General features: G+C 47.8%; 1 protein-coding gene across 1 annotated transcript in view; it reads left to right on the top strand.

The window, feature by feature from the left end:
• The first annotated feature begins 565 nt into the window (after positions 1 to 565).
• LOC311105019 (uncharacterized protein) overlaps positions 566 to 16516 on the top strand; it is a 78428-nt gene continuing 62477 nt past the window's right edge. Inside the window, exons 1-2 of the mRNA XM_084147000.1 lie at positions 566 to 868; positions 4224 to 4382. The gene's annotated coding sequence lies outside the window, so the exon portion shown is untranslated. The remainder of the gene's footprint in view (positions 869 to 4223; positions 4383 to 16516) is intronic.

Raw genomic sequence — 16516 nt, forward strand, 5'->3', positions numbered from 1 at the left:
GAAACTGCAAATTTAGTAAGTGTAAGTGATGCTTCATGTTGTCTGGTCTATTATTATAATTATTATAATTTTGTTCTGGCCTCCCTACCATTTGCTCAGACAAAAATTGTCCCGCAGCTGAATAGTTGCCTACCCCTAGTCTATTTCAATCACATTGAAATGATTGACCTTGTCCCAAAATATGACCTTGTTCTAAAGCTCCATGAGTAAAGAATGAAAAGGTATGGGTATATGGTGCACACAAAGTAAAACTGATTGCCTGATAGGCTACTGTGCCTGTGCATGAGAGAAATTGGATTAATTAGGCCGAATTCATAGTCAGTGACAGTGATGCATGCATTAATTAGTAACACAAACACGTTGGTTTCTTGAGGGGGTGAAATGTTGAGAAAACATGCCCCTTTAAATGCCCTGAAAGGAAGTGGATTTGCTCCATTCAGGAGGACCTCGTGTTCATGATAGGCCATGCATGCCTTCCTTACAAATTGAACTGTTGGTTGTTTCCATGACTACGAAAACCCGCGCTGCACCAATGACTGATCTTGTGTTGGGCGACAGCCATTTTCGCTCTCGGGGGAATATAATATTGTACTGCGGTATTGAAACAAGGATTCTATTCTAGAAAGACACACGGGCATACAGGTTGGATAGCAATAATGTATATGGTGTGTTGCACAGTTTCCCGACCGTGCACTGCATTTACGGTTGGGGAAAACTGATTATCTTCTGTGAAGCGTTTGTGGAGCTGCGTATTGTATTGCGAGAGCTGGCTTGGGATGCTGTCGGAATAGATATCGAACTCATCCCATACTAGGCAACTGATCCAACAGCAGTGTTTGCGCTCTATGGACTGACTCTTCAAAAACAGGTGCATATAGTCTATGAATCATTTGTGGGGAAATATTTGCGCCTTTTCTTTCAGGGTCAAAAGAACACGCGGTGGCAATTATTGGTAAGTATATGTATTGTGGCAAAAGGGCACGAAGGAGGTAGGCTAAACGTTCTGTATCACACGTACTTAACTAGGCTACTGACTAATCACGCGCTGGAAAGTTATCTAATGATACATTCTTTTTGCACTGTTATTTTGTATCACTGTGCTCAAAGCTGACACAGTTGTAACGAGTTAAAATGTTGTAACATTAAGGGAAGCGTTGTTATAACTGTAGCATACGGTCATTCACGTGACGCATTGTCCCATTATACATGGGATTAAAGGGGTTCATTATGTTCAGAACAGTTGAAGCGATGTGACTTCAAATAATTAATTTTGAATTATCAAATAATAACACTGGTAGTACTGTTAAGTTGTAAACAAAGGGATTGTTATTATACCCTATCAAATGTTCATTTTAAAACGTGTTCATTTGTTATGTTCGCCCAGTGTTCTTCTGCATCAAAATAATCGAACTGCCTAAAGACTGGGTCATGCATTACATTAGACCTAGGTGATAAAGTGAAGTGACAGCTAGGCCTATGCTATAACAGTGAATCCAATTCAAATGTTTAAAATGTAAACTATGACTAGAACATGCCAGAGATGTCAAACATTGTTGCGTTCTATTTCTAATCTTCAACGATCAAGAATGAGTTGATTCCAGGTAAGATTCATATCATACATATATTATGGTATATGGTATCATACAGCACACTAGAATAACCAACATATTTTCTATGTTAAGCCCTATGAGAATAGAATACCAAGGTCATTGAATTAAACTACTATTATACTGTATACAGATGTATAGGATCAAATTAGACCAAACTTGAATTATAGCACTCACAATGTGTGAAGCTACTTCAACTCCCAAGTTACATCCCAAATGGTACACTCTTCCCTTTGTAGTGCACATCTTTCGACCAGGGCCCATAGGGCTCTTGTCGAAAGTAGTGCACTATATAGGGAATATGTGAAGCATTATTGATTACCACAGAGTCATACCTTCCATTCGTAGGTTTGGCCATACAGTGTCCTATAACACAGGCACACTCAGAACTGGATACACATCAGCCTTTGACTACCAGATATCCAACTCCTCATAGTGTTGTCATATTCCTACACATGAAATGAAAACAATTTGTAGCTTTTTTTTATTATCATCAGGAAGTGATCATCACTGTTAATGATCAATAAGTCATATAAATGATTTCTCCCTTAGGGGCTGTGTGGAATGAAACAGCTGCCACTTGATAATATATACAGTACTGTAGCTCTCCCCTGGTACTTGCTGTCAGCCAGTTACTTTGAATAGTGTGTGTGTATAGATCAGGGGTGTAGATGGACAGGGCATTAGGGGAAAGAGCAATGTCATACGCCTGTGTGCTTATTTATGTATTTTTTTCCTCCGCCATTTTGAATGCCAGTAGGTTAATTTACCTTGGCTCGAGTAGTCGAGTAGAGAAAGTTAACCTACATTTCTATGCTGTTTGAAGTCCAAACACAGATAATAATTCAATTTTTTAAAAGGGCAATGACGTTTCACATTGAGAATGTTATTCATTCATGCTGAATTCCCAAAGGTATAAACTGACAAATGCCTATACTGCTACAAAGAGCCATCCACTTGTATGGAGTCACTGGTAGGCTAGCCTACTTCTTGGCTCTGTACCTGCTTATGCCTAAAATATCAGTGTGTCCTGTGTCGTAATGGTGTAGCTATCCTCGTCAGGAGAATATGAGTGATGTTGGTTTTATTGCACAGGTTTCTTTGGAACATGTTTGTGCTGACACCTTCAGTAATGACACATTCTGTGACCTCTTGGGATGAAGGGGGAGTTCCTCTTCCAGGAGACGTCTGTCATTGCCCCGCCATGTCCAGGCTTGTCGGTGCCACTGCCTGAAGGGCTGTGTCCCAAATGGCACCCTATTCCCTACACAGTGCAAGCCTTTTCACCAGAGCCCTATGGCTATGTACCCTATTCCCTATGGGCCCCGTTCAAAAGTAGTGCACTACATAGGGAATAGGGTGCTGTTTGGGACACACACAAGATCTATCCAGGCATATTTCTATCCAGCATTGAGTTATTGGGGAGCACACTTACTTTGTGGACTGTGAGTGATACAGTATCCTTGCAATCATATTTCAAGTTGCAATACATTTAGATGTGACTTATAGATAACTGTAGGTTAGTGTCCTCACTGCCATGGAGACTATTTGGTTTAAAGCCATCAGTTTATACCTTTGGGAATTCAGTATGAATGAATAACATCCTCATTGTGAAACGTCATTGCCCTATTTTGAATTTTAATAATGATCGGTGTTTCACTTCAAACAGCAAATAAATGCCATCCGAGCCACGGCCTGTTCACCCCGCTACCGTCTAGAAGGCGTAGACAGTACAGGTGCATCAAAGCTGGCACCAAGACACTGATAAACAGCTTCTATCTCCAGGCCATCAGACTGTTAAATAGTCACCATTTCGCTGCACCTGCAATAGCATCTGCAAAATATGTGTACGCGACCAATAAAATTGTATTTTATTTGATGATTTGATACAGTGCTGGCCAACAGTCGCTTGAAAAGCTGTCAGCCTCCTGACATTTGTGTCACCTTTTTAGGGGTCTAACCTGTCTCCCTTTAGCCTGAACTGTGGTAGTCTCCCTGACGGATCGCCACTGTCATCAGTCATGAACGTCACTTGTAAAAATAGATCTGATGTAATACGGTCAGCCTTGAAGAAATACTGCATATCACCCACATATAAGTTTCCTTTTGGCTTGACAAGAAATTGCATTCCGGCATTCCTTTTAATTGCTTCATTTCCTCACTTTGTGTGTGTGTGTGCGTGTGTGTGTGTGTGTGTGCGTGTGTGTGTTTGTGTGTGTGTGCGTGTGTGTGTACGTGTGTGTGTATGTGTGTGTGTGTGGGTGTGTACATGAACTGTTGTGTGTGACTGTGTTGCCTCCGGAGGTTCAGCACCTGAATCTCAAGACCTTGAAATCCCTCTCTGTTTGTACCTGGGCTACTATCTTTCACAGGTTCCAATGGTGTTCATTTACCAAAAATGCCCCATAACCTGCATAGCTCAAATGTTTGTATACCCACACAAATGTGTTCCTGTGTATATTCTGTGGTATGCTGTGTGTCACTTTTCCCCATAGAGAGCCCCAAGAGTAACTTTCCAGCCCCTAGACGTACATGTCTGCATCTGAAAATAGCTCAAACCGCAGCAGCGCTGCTTGGACAGGCAGGGGTTGACTCTGTCACGTCTTTTGCCTCCAGAAACCAGGATCACACTTGTCGGACCTTAACCCTGCAAGTCGATGCGGTGAGATCTGCTGTGCCGCCCGTCCAGAAAACAGATATAGGGAGAGGAGCTTCATAAAACATCACGGATGTGTTTTCATTCTAACACCTGGCGTGTCTCGCTCTTCATGTCTGGTGAGATATGTTTCTTCCTTCTCTTTGAGTTATGTATTAGATACATGCTGCTGCCTCATGGCAGGTTAGCTTGCCTGGCTGGTTGTTCGCGGCAGGTAGCCTAGCGGTTAGAGCAGTGGGCCAGTAACCGCAAGGTCGCTAGTTTGAATCCCCAAGCAGACAAGATGAAACATCTGCCTACGTGCTCTTGAGCAAGGCACTTCAACCTAATCGCTCCAGGGTCACCGTTGATAATGGCAGACCCTGGCTGTGACATTACTCGCCAAGGGTGTCTCAGGGGGAGTTGGGAAATGCAAAAAACACATTTCCAATTCACTCATGCGTATTAATATACATGTGAGATATAGGACAGCTATAAGCGCCCACCTAAATATAAATTTTTATCTCAGCTGAATGAGGAGGTGATAAATTGTATATTGTACCATTAAGTCAACACAGGGGGAAAAAATAGTATGGAGTCTTCAACTCTCTTTCTTTGACCAATTAGAGTTATTAATAGTTTTTTTAAATGTATGAATTAGAATAAGCTACTAGTAATTATACTCGAGACTGTGAGAAGATTGGTGTGGTGTTATGGAATACGTAATGTAGGCTACTCACTGTACATGGCACGCTTCATTATGCTACATGGTACATGGCCTTGTACAGTCTTATATGATATAAGTATGAGTAGTCATGTTCAAGGTTTCCTTTGACCTCAAAATATGTCATTACAGATATGCCACGCTTCCGTAAATCAACTTTGTGTGACTGCTGAAGCAGTGGCTGACAAAACATGGTTACGTCCCAAATGGAATCAAAAGCAGTGGACTATATAGGAAATAGAGTTCCATTTGGGATGCCACCTCGGTTATGGATAATGGGACTCTTCACCTGGAAAGCAAAAGAGTCGCGAGGTCTGGGATGGTTTGACTGACAGGGTTGAGGTTGAGAGACCTTCGGAGAACTACCGTAGAAAGTGATGAGGGCTGAGCAGTGATGATACAGGCAGGAGAGGGGACATCATTCCATAGGGCAGGCTGGGTGTCTTCTAATGGGAAGGAGACCAGATAAGTGCAGGGTGAGTAGAGTTCATCCACTGATATAGTGTGATATATACTGAACAAAAATATAAACGCAACATGCAATTTCAACGATTTTACTGAGTTACAGTTCATATAAGGAAATCAGTCAATTGAAATAAATTAATTAGGCCCTAGTCTATGGATTTCACATGACTGGGTAGGGGCGCAGCCATGGGTGGGCCTGGGAGGGCATAGGCACACTCCCTGGGGAGCTGGCCCAGCCAATCAGAATGAGGTTTTCTCCACGAAAGGGCTTTATTACAGACATAAATACTCCTCAGTTTCATCAGCTGTCCGGGTGGCTGATCTCAGACGAACCCACAGCTGAAGAAGCCGGATGAGGAGGTCCTGGGCTGGCGTAGTTACACGTGGTCTGCGGTTGTGAGGCCGGTTGGATATACTGCCAAATTCTCTAAAATGACATTAGAGGCAGGTTATGGTAGAGAAATGAACATTTAATTATCTGGCAACAGCTCTGGTGGACATTCCTGCAGTCAGTATGCCAACTGCATGCTCCCTCAAAACTTGAGACATCTGTTGCATTGTGTTGTGTGACAAAACAGCACATTTTAGAGTGGCCTTTTATTGTCCCCAGCACAAGGTGCACCTGTGTAATGATCATGCTGTTTAATCAGCTTCATGATATGTCACACCTGTCAGATGGATGAATTATCTTGGCAAATGAGAAATGTTCACTAACAGGGATGTAAACAAATTTGTGCACAACATTTGAGTGAAATAAGCTTTTTGTGCGTTTGGAAAAGTTCTGGGATCTTTAATTTCAGCACAAGAAACTTGGGACCAACACTTTACATTGCGTTTATATTTTTGTTCAGTATAGTATGATATAGTGTGGTCTGGGCTTTAGCCCTCTGATGGTATAGTTTTGGGTTATAGCAGTGTACTTTGCCAGGTTTATATAGGGTTTGCATAACATTTTTCTCTTCGATGTTCAGTAAGGTATAGTGGATTAGTCAGTGCTTAGTTTACAGTATGGAGTGCTGCACAAGTCTGTAAAAGATAATCACTATTGACTTTCACAGTAATCATTTTTCCATTAAGTTTTCCATCTGTGGAAACTCTGCTCGCTCCACTGTTTGATTTTGGTCCTTTAGCACACGGTGTACACGACACAATAATTAAAAGGTGCAAAACATTAAATGGAGCTGCCGACAGATGCAGGCTTGCGTCAGGTGGAATGGCGGACTTATAACTCAAGTCCGTGAAACCACAAGAAGGAGCGCAAGGCTGTGTGAAAAAGGTGATTGCGCAATATGTATAAGATTGTCAATCAACAGCGGGCAGGAAAGAGTTCCTTATATGAGCATGGCAAAGCCTTTCAATACCTATTTTAATGCAGAATTCTGGTACCGATTATAAAGAGCTGGTGTTTCACATTGTAGGCATAATTATACTAAAAGTTAAACAAGACTCAAGTCCTGTATATCAGGGCAATATCTGACACTTATGCTTAATGTATGTATTTATAACTGCATAAAAGCTGGAAATCCATAATCCATCAGCAGATAGTTTTATTAAAGTAAATAGAGTATAGAAATAATATGGTAAAAATACATATAATAGCATTTAGCTTCCACCCTTCAGTGAATATTATCCTGTAGTTCATAGCCCTTGAATGCACTTTTGCATAACAATGAGTGCTATCCAGGAACAGGGACGAGTTCCATTAATTCCTGCACCATTAAAAAAGTCAGGAAGGCAGTCCTACAGTAATTCATAAGGTGGTGGACCATGTAGTCAGTGGCCTTAAAGATCAGAACCCTCCCTCCCAGGAGAAGGAGGCAGAGACTGGCAGCTAGCATCTCTCTCCAGACTATCTGGCAGCTAGCCTCTCTCTCTCTCCAGACTCTCTGGCAGCTAGCATCTCTATCTCCAGACTCTTTGGCAGCTAACCTCTCTCTCTCCAGACTCTCTGGCAGCTAGCCTCTCTCTCTCCAGACTCTATGGCAGCTAGTCTCTCTCTCCCCAGACTCTCTGGCAGCTAGCCTCTCTCTATTACCAGACTCTCTGGCAGCTAACCTCTCTCTCCCCAGACTCTCTGGCAGCTAGTCTTTCTCTCTCCCCAGACTCTCTGGCAGCTAGTCTCTCTCTCTCCCCAGACTCTCTGGCAGCTAGTCTCTCTCTCTCCCCAGACTCTATGGCAGCTAGCATCTCTCTCTCCAGACTCTATGGCAGCTAGCATCTCTCTCTCCAGACTCTATGGCAGCTAGCATCTCTCTCTCCAGACTCTCTGGCAGCTAGCCTCTCTCTCTCCAGACTCTCTGGCAGCTAGCATCTCTCTCCCCAGACTCTCTGGCAGCTAGCCTCTCTCTCTCTCCAGACTCTCTGGCAGCTAGCATCTCTCTCTCCAGACTCTTTGGCAGCTAGCATCTCTCTCCCCAGACTCTCTGGCAGCTAGCCTCTCTCTCTCTCCAGACTCTCTGGCAGCTAGCATCTCTCTCCCCAGACTCTATGGCAGCTAGCATCTCTCTCTCCAGACTCTCTGCCAGCTAGCCTCTCTCTCTCCAGACTCTCTGGCAGCTAGCATCTCTCTCTCCAGACTATCTGGCAGCTAGCATCTCTCTCCCCAGACTCTCTGGCAGCTAGCCTCTCTCTATCCCCAGACTCTCTGGCAGCTAGCCTCTCTCTCTCCAGACTCTCTGCCAGCTAGCCTCTCTCTCTCCAGACTCTCTGGCAGCTAGCCTCTCTCTCTCCAGACTCTCTGCCAGCTAGCCTCTCTCTCTCCAGACTCTCTGCCAGCTAGCCTCTCTCTCTCCAGACTCTCTGGCAGCTAGCATCTCTCTCCCCAGACTCTATGGCAGCTAGCCTCTCTCTCCCCAGACTCTCTGGCAGCTAGCATCTCTCTCTCCAGACTCTCTGGCAGCTAGCCTCTCTCTATCCCCAGACTCTCTGGCAGCTAGCCTCTCTCTCTCCAGGCTGTGCTGGAGGGCTTGAATGACCGGGGTATTTTTAACTTTGTCTTAACTTTGTACCACCGTGAAGGAGTGACTTTTCTGTGACTGTACCGCTGTTTCCTGAAACATAGCTCATGTCTCATGTGTTTTTGGTTGTATTGTGAGGAAGTGTTTGGTATCTTCTGTGGTTGTTTTTTGAGGATTAGTGTTTTTGAATTGACTATTAAATGGGTCTTAGTGCATTATAATGTGTTTCATGTTTACTACTAAATTTGAACACATCTAGGCTCTAATCATTATATCTGTCAGAGATCTCATGAGCAAGCTGTTTGAAGCTCCCAATTTGAAACTGTTATCTGAGAGATGATCTTGTGTTAGAAGCCTTCTTAGAATACTCGTCTTTCTTAGCTTATTAGTTGATGATCAGCAGGGGATTTCGCCAAAGGTTAAACACCCAATTAACAGATGCTTCTCAGACCCCAGGGACTGGCCACTACTGGAAGGAATTTAGGGTGCGTACCAAATGGCCCCCTATTCCCTTTATAGTGCACTACTTTGGACTAGGGCCCATAGGGCTCTGGTCCAAAGTAGTGCACTATATAGGGAATAGGGTGCCATCTGGGACACGTCCTTAGCCGTGCTGCCCTGCTGCAGAGCGGAGGCGGCTGTGAATCTCCTTCCCAGGGAGATATTTGTTTGGTAACATTAAGGAGAGAATTCCGGCACCATGCCTGCTATGGGATGCTTGTGTATGCATTGCCTGGCTCCCACTTAACCCTGGTTGGCACTGTGTGCGAGGGGGTAGGAACCCAACCCACTACCCTCATTGAGACAGTCTGAGAGACACTGTAGCATTTTATTACTGCCTGCTGCCTGTCTTCATCTGACTCCTCTTCATACAGTATGTGTTAGAATGTGTAGAATATAGAGCTATTGACATGGATGTGTAGAATGTAGAGCTATTGACATGGATGTGTAGAATATAGAGCTATTGACATGGATGTGTAGAATGTAGAGCTATTGACATGGATGTGTAGAATGTAGAGCTATTGACATGGATGTGTAGAATATAGAGCTATTGACATGGATGTGTAGAATGTAGAGCTATTGACATGGATGTGTAGAATGTAGAGCTATTGACATGGATGTGCAGAATGTTGAGCTATTGACATGGATGTGTAGAATGTAGAGCTATTGACATGGATGTGTAGAATATAGAGCTATTGACATGGATGTGTAGAATGTAGAGCTATTGACATGGCTGTGAGTGAGAGTGTATGTGGAAAATCTGCCAAGCTGGGAAACAGCCAATTGGAGCCAGTGCATTCCCCTTGAGGATCCATACTGAACGAGTCTTTGACGTTTTAAGGAATGCATTCTGCCAGTGCCTGCACAGCAAGAGCAGTGCAGGACTTTAACATTTACCCCCCATTGCTTGGAATGACAGGGTTCTGAAAATGCAAGGTTTTCTCCTGTGCTGAGTTCTGCATTATCCTTGTTGTACCTCTACCTACTGTAGGTAGGTGCTGTGGCAAAGAATGAAACCAGGTTAAATAGTAGTAGCAGAGGTTGGTGTAAAATAGGCGTATGCTCCATCGTCCTCTCACTCTCACAGGTACACACTTGGAGCGGTGCTGTCAAACTGTCATCTTGCCAGCTCACAATTTGTCAAGGTCGAGGTAAGGAGTAGACCAAGGCGCAGCGTGATGAACAAACATGACTTTAATTAGTTAAAGCGTCAAAACACAAAACAAAACACGACTCGTGACGTCCACGGTATCAATGACCGAACACGGAACAAAAACCCACAACCACAAAGGGAAAACATACAGTTTAAATATGGCTCCCAATCAGAGACAACCAGCCAACAGCTGACACTCGTTGCCTCTGATTGGGAGTCACTCAGGCAAACATAGAATACAACAAACTAGAATGAACACCAACATAGAAATACACACATAGAAATGAACACACCCTGGCTCAACATAAAGAGTCCCAGAGCCAGGGTGTGACAGTACCCCCCCCTAAAGGCGCGGACTGCGACCGCGCCTCAACTAAACAAACCAAGGGAGGGCTGGGCAGGCATACCTCCTCGGCGGCGGTTCTGGCTCCGGCCTTGACCACCACCCTCCAATACACCCCCCATAGTACCCCTGGTCCAGTCTGGCCCCGCCGGCTGGAGCAGGACTGGACTTAACAGGAGCGATCCTTACCAGGCTGTCGACTCGCACCCCTGGCTTGGTGCGTGGAGGAGGAACGGGCCTTACCAGGCTGACGACGCGCACCCCTGGCTTGATGCGTGGAGGAGGAACGGGCCTTACCAGGCTGACGACTCGCACCCCTGGCTTGGTGCGTGGAGAAGGAACGGGCCTTACCAGGCTGACTACTCGCACCCCTGGCTTGGTGCGTGGAAGAGGGACGGGCCTTACCAGGCTGACTTCTCGCACCCCTGGCTTAGTGCGAGTGGCAGGAACAGGCCGGACCGGGCTAGCGACGCGCACCGTAGGTTTGGTGCGAGTGGCAGGAACAGGCCGGGTCGGGCTGGCGACGCGCACCGTAGACTTGGTGCGGGTGGCAGGAACAGGCCGGACCGGGCTGGCGACGCGCACCGTAGACTTGGTGCGGGTGGCAGGAACAGGCCGGACCGGGCTGGCGACGCGCACCGTAGGTTTAGTGCGTGGAGCAGGGACAGGCCGGGCTGGGCTGTCGACGCACACCGTAGGCTTGGTGCGTGGAGCAGGGACAGGCCGGGCTGGGCTGTCGACGCACACCGTAGGCTTGGTGCGTGGAGCAGGGACAGGCCGGGCTGGGCTGTCGACGCACACCGTAGGCTTGGTGCGTGGAGCAGGGACAGGCCGGGCTGGGCTGTCGACGCACACCGTAGGCTTGGTGCGTGGAGCAGGGACAGGCCGGGCTGGGCTGTCGACGCACACCGTAGGCTTGGTGCGTGGAGCAGGGACAGGCCGGACTGGGCTGGCGACGCACACCGTAGGTTTAGTGCGTGGAGCAGGGACAGGCCGGGCTGGGCTGTCGACGCACACCGTAGGCTTGGTGCGTGGAGCAGGGACAGGCCGGGCTGGGCTGGCGACGCACACCGTAGGCTTGGTGCGTGGAGCAGGGACAGGCCGAACCGGGCTGTGGAGACGGATAGGAGGCCTGGAGTGAAGAGCGGCCACCACCCGTCCTGGCTGAATGCCTACCCTCACACACTCTGTGTGAGGCATCCGCACAGGACGGTGAACCCCTGGCCTGGTGGCCTTCTGGATCCGCCCCCTTTTCTCCTCCGTCAGCCCCGTCGTCCATGCCGTGTGCCCCCCCCTAAAAATTTTCTGGGGTTGCCTCACGACCGTCCGACGACGACCCTGATCACGCCGTAGCTCCTCTCTACGGCACGCCTCCACCGTCTCTTCTCCCGGCGCTTCCTCCCATGTCCAGCCCAAGAGCTGCCCCTGGACACGCTGCTTGGTCGTTGCATGGTGGGTTTTTCTGTCAAGGTCGAGGTAAGGAGTAGACCAAGGCGCAGCGTGATGAACAAACATGACTTTAATTAGTTAAAGCGTCAAAACACAAAACAAAACACGACTCGTGACGTCCACGGTATCAATGACCGAACACGGAACAAAAACCCACAACCACAAAGGGAAAACATACAGTTTAAATATGGCTCCCAATCAGAGACAACCAGCCAACAGCTGACACTCGTTGCCTCTGATTGGGAGTCACTCAGGCAAACATAGAATACAACAAACTAGAATGAACACCAACATAGAAATACACACATAGAAATGAACACACCCTGGCTCAACATAAAGAGTCCCAGAGCCAGGGTGTGACACAATTCAATATAACCTTTTCTCTTTCCCAACAACAATGTTCTTATAGTGACACGGAGTACCAAAACACATGGGAGCAGTTAAGTGAATTATCTCTGGTTCTTAACATATAATCCCCAGAAATGCCCTGTGTACTGTCCTCCAGAATTAATAAACAGTAGCTGAACAACACTTAAACTGGCCTGTCCTTCACTTAATGGGATTGTGGATCCAGATCCAGAAATCAATTTTTAGGTCGCATAAGACTTGTTTGTGTTCACATTCTTTGTTCACAAATATACTTTACATAAATAGCCTGAATCTAATTCAGTAATTCAGTAGGGAAGCAGAGATTTTGGATGCCTTTTTTCCAACGCTTTCTGCATTCTCTGTGCAGAGAGCAGTCTCTTCTCTCAGTCCTGCTGTAGCTCAGATGCTGTGTGATTTCAGCTGGGAGAGAAGCTTGTTGAAGATTAAGGTAGATTTTGGTTGGTTGAGAACCCCAGAGGCCTATCATAATCTGCACTTCTTCCAGCTCTCCAACTGCACTAGATTTAGACTAGACAGGTATTTTATCTAACAACCAACATCATCATCAAACAAGGCAACCCATTTACACTTTTACAACAACAGGTTCGTAATGTGTGTTCTTTGATAGCAGTTTTTGTGTATTTTGCGTAATAGGCTACTTTATATTATTATGGTTTGTTATGTTGCTTGCTGACTGTGCTGCCTATTCCAATCACACCAAGTGACAGTTTATGATGTGATTTATAGCCATGTTTATATATAGGCTCTGAACCATCTAGATGCATCTGTAGAAGAGCCTGTTCCTCTAGCTCGGTCCCAAATGGCACCCTATTCCCTATAGGGCTCTGGTCAAAAGTAGTGCACTATCAAGGGAATAGGGTGCCATTTGGGACACAGCCTCAGTGTGGAGCAGCTTGGCTCTGACTTCTGAAGGACAAGTGAAGTGCAGGTTGTTATACTACTGTATCTACACTGAACTAAAATATAAACGTGCAACAATTTCAAAGATTTTACTGAGTTACAGTTCATATAAGGAAATCAGTCAATTCACATGACTGGGAATACAGATATGCATCTGTTGGTCACAGATACCTTTAAAAAAAAGTAGGGGCGTGGATCAGAAAATCAGTCAGTATCTTGTGTGACCACCATTTGCCTCAAGCAGCATGACACATCTCTGTCAGAATGGTGTGTGTAGATGAGTGGAAGGAATCAAGCGCAGGATCCAGGATGACTTCAATAGTCTTTATAGTACGTTCAACACGTGAACAAAAATAGTCGCCAACCCAACCGGGTGGCGCAAAACAATTACGCACAAAACACAGTGCGTAAAACACAAGAAAAGCGCACGCAGTGCGAACTCTCGGGACAAGCCAAACAACGAGAGAAAATACCCTGACGAGGCAGTCTGACAATAAACAATCACGCATAACACCTGACCCAAACACACAAACTAAATAAGGGAAACAATTAAGACACAAATAAGGGACAGGTGTTATGAAACAGACAAAACCAACAGAACATGAAACATAGAACGGTGGCAGCTAGTACTCCGGAGACGACGACCGCCGAAGCCTGCCCGAACAAGGAAGAGGAGCAGCCTCGGCCGAAACCGTGACAGTACCCCCCCCTTGACGCGCGGCTCCAGCCGTGCGCCGACCCGGAGCTCGGGGACGACCCGGACGACGCGGAGCAGGGCGCGCAGGATGACCCCGATGGAAATCGGTCAGTAGGGACTGGTCTAAGACGTCCCTCCTTGGCACCCAGCACCGCTCCTCCGGGCCGTACCCCTCCCACTCCACGAGATATTGAAGACCCCCCATCCGGCGTCTAGAATCCAGGATGGACCTCACGGTGTACGCCGGAGCCCCCTCGATGTCCAACGGGGGCGGAGGAGTCTCCTCAATCTCAAAGTCCTGGAGTGGACCAGCTACCACCGGCCTGAGGAGAGACACATGGAACGAGGGGTTAATATTTTTGTAATCAACAGGTAGTTCTAACCTATAACTCACCTCGTTCAATCTCCTCAGGACTTTAAATGGCCCCACAAACCGCCGACCCAGCTTCCGGCAGGGCAGGCGGAGGGGCAGGTTTCTGGTTGAGAGCCAGACTCGATCTCCAGGTGCGTACACTGGCCCCTCACTGCGGTGTAGGTCGGCGCTCGTCTTCTGTCGACGTATGGCACGCTGCAGATGGACGTGTGCAGCGTCCCACGTCTCCTCCGAGCGCCGCACCCACTCATCCACAGCGGGGGCCTCGATCTGGCTCTCATGCCATGGTGCCAGAACCGGCTGGTACCCTAATACACACTGAAAAGGGGTTAGTTGGGTGGAGGAGTGGCGAAGAGAGTTCTGTGCCATCTCGGCCCAGGGCACATATCTCGCCCACTCCTCCGGCCGGCCCTGACAGTATGACCTCAGAAACCTACCCACATCCTGGTTGACACGTTCAACCTGCCCATTACTCTCCGGGTGGTACCCCGAGGTAAGGCTTACCGAAACCCCCAACCGTTCCATAAATGCTCTCCACACCCTAGAGGTGAACTGGGGGCCTCGGTCAGACACTATATCCTCGGGTACCCCGTAATGCCGGAAGACATGGGTGAACAGAGCCTCAGCGGTCTGTAGGGCAGTGGGTAGACCCGGCATGGGAAGGAGACGACAGGCCTTAGAGAACCGATCCACAACGACCAGGATGGTAGTATTCCCCTGTGAGGGGGGGAGGTCGGTAACAAAATCCACCGAGAGGTGGGACCAGGGTCGTTGTGGAATAGGCAGGGGTTGTAACTTACCCCTGGGCAAATGTCTGGGCGCCTTACACTGGGCACACACCGAACAGGAGGAGACATAAATCCTCACATCCCTAGCTAACGTTGGCCACCAGTACTTCGTGCTAAGGCAGTGCACTGTCCGGCCGATACCCGGATGGCCAGAGGAGGGGGACGTATGAGCCCAACAAATGAGGCGATCGCGTACCTCGAGCGGAACGTACGTCCGACCCACAGGACACTGTGGAGGACTCGGGTCGGTGCGTAACGCCCGCTCGATCTCACCATCAACCTCCCACACCACCGGAGCAACCAGACAAGACTCCGGTAGTATGGGCGTGGACTCAACTGACCTCTCCTCTGCGTCATACCGCCGAGACAGAGCATCTGCCTTCCCGTTCTGGGACCCAGGGATGTATGTGATCTTAAACACAAACCGGGCTAGGAACATAGTCCAACGAGCCTGGCGAGGATTCAGTCTCCTAGCTGCCCGGATGTACTCCAGGTTACGATGGTCAGTTAGAATGAGGAAAGGGTGTTGAGCCCCCTCGAGCCAATGCCGCCACACCTTTAGGGCCTGTACCACGGCTAACAGCTCCCTGTCTCCTACGTCATAATTCCGCTCCGCCGGACTGAGCTTCTTAGAGTAGAACGCACAGGGACGGAGTTTAGGTGGAGTGCCAGAACGCTGGGAAAGAACGGCCCCTATCCCGGCCTCTGACGCGTCCACCTCTACTTGGAACGGTAAAGAAGGATCCGGATGCGCCAACACCGGCGCCGAGGTAAACAGGTCCTTTAGTCTCCCAAATGCCCTGTCCGCCTCAGCTGACCACCGCAAGCGCACCGGACCCCCCTTTAACAGAGACGTTATGGGAGCTGCCACCTGTCCAAAACCCCGGATAAACCTCCGGTAATAATTCGCAAAACCCAAGAACCGTTGCACCTCCTTCACAGTGGTTGGGGTCTGCCAATTACGCACAGCTGACGCCCGGTCTACCTCCATCTTCACCCCTGACGCAGACAACTGGTAACCCAGAAAGGAGACCGACTTCTGGAAAAACAGACATTTCTCTGCCTTGACATATAGGTCATGCTCCAACAGCCTCCTCAATACTCGGCGCACCAGGGCTACATGCTCAGCACGGGTAGGACTATACACCAGAATGTCGTCGATGTACACAACTACTCCCTGTCCCTGCATGTCCCGGAAAATCTCATCGACGAAGGATTGGAAGACTGAGGGAGCATTCATCAACCCATATGGCATGACTAGATACTCGTAGTGTCCGGAAGTCGTGCTAAACGCTGTCTTCCATTCATCGCCCGCTCGAATGCGTACCAAGTTATATGCGCTCCTAAGATCCAATTTTGTAAAGAACTGCGCACCGTGCAGTGACTCCGTCATAGTCGCAATCAGAGGAAGTGGATAGCTGTACTTCACTGTGATCTGATTGAGACCGCGGTAATCAATACACGGGCGCAGACCTCCATCCTTTTTCTTTACAAAAAAGAAACTTGAGGAAGCGGGTGAAACGGAGGGCCGTAT

The sequence above is a fragment of the Coregonus lavaretus genome (genome assembly GCF_964263955.1).
Source record: "Coregonus lavaretus genome assembly, chromosome: 29".
In the NCBI taxonomy this organism is placed as follows: Eukaryota; Metazoa; Chordata; class Actinopteri; order Salmoniformes; family Salmonidae; genus Coregonus; species Coregonus lavaretus.